Genomic DNA, 5,113 nt, shown 5'->3' on the forward strand with positions numbered 1-5,113 from the left:
AGCTCTAGCTGGGAGGCTACACCGTGGCGGCGGCGCAGTCCCCGGCATAGTGTAGTGCACGTGGCGTCCCTGTTGGGTGTGCGCGGAACACCCACCACACACTCCGTCGCCGGTGCCCATCGACAGCTGTTGCCTATCACCGTTGCCGCCACACCACCATCGAAAGCCAGGGCCATCGTCCGCTCCGCCGCCGTGGCCCGAAGGCGGGAGGTGGCCGTCACCCACTGCCGGCCACTATGCCCATCACCCACTCCGCCACCGCGGCCCGAAGGCGGGAGGTGGTGGTCGTGGCCGCCACCCCGTCGTCGGCCGCGTGGCCACCAACCCACCGTCGACCACCAGGGTCATCACCCGCTCTGCCACCGCCGCCCAAAGGCGGGAGGCGGAGGTAGATGCCCGCACGTGCGTCAGCGACCTTGCGCGCTACACCGAGTTCCTGCGGATGGAGGAGGAGCACCTCGTCGAGCACACAAAGAGCCTGACCGCCGCCATGGACGTGGCACACGCTGCCTCAAAGGCGAGGAATCAGGAGATCTACGAGGAGAACCATCGCTTCGAGATGGTCGCCTGGAGTGGCAGAGGGCGTTCGAGCTGAGCGTCGCTGAAGCTGCAACAGCGGCATGCACCGTATTGCGGTTGCCCAGCTCGTCGGTAGGCTCCTCCTCCTCCGCCTCTTACTGAGCGTGCTCGGCAGAGGAGAGGCAGAAGGAAGTAGTACAAAGCCCCTCCGCAGGGGCTATTTTGTTTAGTTCATCTAACTATAGATGTGGTGGAACTGTACAACATAGTTAAAATTAGCTAGTATATATAGTTGAACTACCTATTTTAGTACGTGGTTGGCAACAGTAGGGGAAAGGTTTGGTCGGTTCAGCTCTCGAGTTGAACTGTTTATACAAATTAAGAACAAATGCTTAATCTATGATTGAAATCTATGCTAAATTACTGAATTTTAGTTGCAAAAATTAGATACTGCTAGTGATTTTTAGCTTCATATTTTGACAAATCGCAGTGTTACAAGGTTGACAAATGGCAATGTTACTAGATCAACAAATGCCAATCTTTCCAGTTTGACAAATGGTAACATACCCAATGTAACACATGCAAATCGCACCAAATTGTTTGTAAGTGGTTGCACACGGTTCATCCAAAAGAATCGTTTGTGTTGAAGAGATGCACAAATCCTGCTCTCACTTTGCATCATGTCGTCCCGGGGTCGACGGGCGGGCGGCGGGAGGATGGCAGCTGGTGGCACTAAGAGGTAGCGTTCAACGGCGGCGTCCCATGCCACTGAGGGGGGGGGGGGGCGCACGGAGAGGAAGGCGGGCGGCCACGGAAGTCAAAGGACTCGCTTCCCAGTGAGCCTGCGCAGCGTACAGCCCGCTCGCTTCCCGGTGAGCCTGCACATTCGAGGACAGCTTGCACTCTCGGTCAGCCTGCGCACCGGACTGCGCCCGCACGCCTCTCGTTAAGTCAAGGTCAAGCAACTGTCTGCACGACACCTCCTATAGCCATTAAAACCAAGACACGTGGCATCACGTGAATGGTTAACAGAACGTACACGGTTTGAATTATACAAACATTTAAGATATTAAAGTGGCAGCTATTTTTCCAAAATGCCTTTGTTGGCTATCATTATTCGAGTGCGCCTTCTCTCAAAATGGACACGAAAAATACCACATCATGTCGGATGCCACTCCATGATAGCATTCCAAGTTTCATGAATTTCAGGCGAGTTTTGGATTTACTAGAACTTAAAAACCAGGCATCTCAATGTTTTGCCGGTAATCAACGGTGCCCTGGTGTTTGAAATTCATTCCCATTTCTTGCATGGGACCTAAGCATGCACCCAAGGACACATATTTGATTTTTCAATCAATTTATATGCACTCGAGCATGTGCATGTAGTTCAAATTTGAATTATGCACGTAAATGCATTGGAAAGTTAGTTAATGCATAAAAATGTCCAAACAAACCCCGAAAAATCACAAAAATTGACACAACACTCCTGTTGTTATATGTGGACACGAGAAATTTTTTGGAAGCAATAGGAGGCAATGGATATCATTTCGTCCCTAAAGGTGGGACGTTCCCTACCCAAACCATCATGCTTGTTGTGAGAAGCTCTAGTTTGTGAGAAGCATATACCCAAACCTGCCCCAAATTGGACAAATGTTTTACCATGACATGTTGATGCCGCTCCATGATAGCATGCCAAGTTTCATGAATTTCGGACAAATTTTGGATTTACTACAATTACAAAAGCAAGTACATCAACGTTTGCCGGAGAGCCATGGTGCCGTGGTGTTCGAATTTCATCACATTTCTTGCATGGGAGATAAGCATAAACTCATGGACACACATATGATTTTACAACCCATGTTGGTGCACCGGAGCATGTGCATGTAGTTTAATTTTGAATTGTGCACCTGAAATAGCTAGAAAACCAATTTAATGTATAAAATATTCAAATGAACACTGAATAATTCCAATTCTTTTATGACACACATATAGTTGCATGTTCACTCCAGATAAAAGGTCTAGCAATTAAAACACCATCCACTGCCGCTGTGACCCCATTATGTAATTCAAATCAAGATGAAAAATCAAGTAGATCTCACATAGTTTATTATCACCAACCGTGTCAGATGCAGCACAAAATATCCTGGAGCACCGTCGGTGTATAGTATGCATATGGCCTACGCGAGAAGGTGCGTCGGCTACAGTCCACAGCCAACATCTCAAGCACACTAGCTCACTCCCCAAATATCATTTCACTGTTCAATCATCGCCGGTGAAAGATGGGAACGTGGACCCGCGTCATGAGGGCAACTTCGGTGGCCCACTCCAGCGAGAGCGCGGCCACAGTCGCCATGCGCGTGCTAACAAGGTGCATGAGCGCGGCCGCAATCTGCGACCGGGCGGCCATGGTAGCTTAACGGCTGATGTTGCTTCTCAGGTGGCGGCAACAACATCTGGCTCAGGGATAACAACTGGCGAGAGTGGCACAACAGCTTTCCGTTCCATAGTGGCGGCCTTAGCCCTGATGGAGGCCGCCCACGACCATGTCGAGGCCACCCATGCCCAGCTCCTGGCGGTCACCGCAGAAATCAAACGAAACTTCTCTGACAACGGTCGGCAACCCATGGCCGAAGAGCTGGCAATCACCGAGAGCGTTCGAGGAGCCGTCCGTTCCTCCGCTGCATACCTTGCATGACGGAGCCCGTCCAAGCCCAGATCGTGTCCGCCCACGCTCATCTCGTGGCGGCCTTTTCCAAAGAGATGGCGGACGCGGATGGCCATATGCTTGCCGAGTATGGTGTGCTGGATGCCATGGAGCCCCTTCCCCAGGAGACCGTCGGGCGCGAGCTGCACATGAAGGCGGCGGCGGAGATCGACGAGCACTAGCCGGAGTAGTACTCGTTGTTTTTTTTAATTAAGAGCGCCGGTCTTTATTTTGTTAGAGTAATGTTTAGGTCAGCTAGCTCTATTTAATTGCTGAACTTGCTCAATTAAGAAGTTAGTCTCCTTTGTGTACCCAAATTATGCAATGACGTGGATGACCACTATAACCATGGAAATTCGAACCAAAATTTTTGACGTTCAAACTCGTCACACACGGGTTAAGCTATCTGAATTGTTTGTGATGTTCACATATCATACATAGTTCTGAATAAGGGACCGTGTCTGATGACACTTTGCGCGCCAGTTTTTTCGCTGAAGCGATTCCAATTTTTTGGCTTCCGCAGAAATAGCTACCTCCCTGCCCCCTCCCCCTTACCAAAATCCACATTTCCCCTGTTTCCGCCTTCCTTTCCAAGTTGAAACCTTCACTCCTTGCTTGCAGCGCCGCCTCCTCGTCGGCGACCCTCCTTCACATTGCTTGGCCTCGTCTATCGAGGCAGGTAATCCACACCCGACCCCCATCCTCCTCCTCCTTCCACATCCCACATGCCCCGACCGCCGGCGCGAGCGCGACACCTTCCACCTAAATCACCGACCCCTCCAGTAAATAAGCGCGGCCCTAAGCCATGGTGCACGCAGTATAGCCAGGATCTCAAGGAGCATTTGGCAGCGGAGAAGCAAATCGTGGCCGTACACGCGGATGAGGTCGCGATGACTCCCATTCGTGCCAACCCCCAGATCTTGGAGGAGCACCTTGCCATTTGCTAGCTACATCGGTTAAGCATGCTCGGTTTACCCGATGTGTGTGCTGCTCCTGCCTTTCCTTCACAAATTCTAGTGAATTGTGCTATCTAATTTGACCGTGCAATCTGTTGCTCTAGTGTATATGTTCTATATGTTATGCAGTGTTGTGCTCACTTATTAACTATTTTGTTAACTAGTTGTCGTCTTTACTTAAATGTATGGTTCAATTCTGCAAATGTGATGTTCAATTCTTTAGGTTGCAATTTTGTATTGTCTTCCATGTGAGAAATAAATCGAATTTATCTTTATGAAATACATGAGAAACGAATACAATTGCTATATTTCCAAGTTGTCAAGCATGCTTGGTTTGGTTATATAGTGTGCAATGTGGTGCTCAGTTAACGTTTGGTTCATTTGTGTTGTGGTGTTTAGTTAACTGTTTGGTTCAATTCTGCAATGTGTAACGCCCGGATAATCATGCTACAGTAATCTCACGTTAATGGTGCCACGTCACCTTGGTCACTATAGTTAATCTCGGGTTAATTCGAAACCGTTTCAAAATTCAAATTTGAATTAATGTCAACAACAAAAGTTTTCAAAAATTGAGACAAAAATATTCGGTGGTTGCCAAAGATTACAAGGGTAATTACAGTGCAACAAACATGTTTTTAGAAAATGCCTTAATGATTTAAAATGAAATAAAACAAAATAGAAAATAAGTAAAAGAGAGAAAATACAAAAAAGGAAAAACCAAAACTAAAACTAAAAAAGAGGAGAGAACCCCTTGGGCCGTGGCTCAACTGGGCCAACCCATCTAGCCCAGCCGGCCACCCACTCCCCCCCTTATCCACTCACCACCCCACCCACTCCACCGACACCCCCACTCCCCCCATGAAATATCTCCCCCCCTTCTCCCCCGATTGGATCGGGATCGAGAGGAGGCCGCCGTCGCCGCCCCGCGCCAGGA

Source organism: Triticum aestivum, chromosome 3A (genome assembly GCF_018294505.1).
Source record: "Triticum aestivum cultivar Chinese Spring chromosome 3A, IWGSC CS RefSeq v2.1, whole genome shotgun sequence".
Classification (NCBI taxonomy): Eukaryota; Viridiplantae; Streptophyta; class Magnoliopsida; order Poales; family Poaceae; genus Triticum; species Triticum aestivum.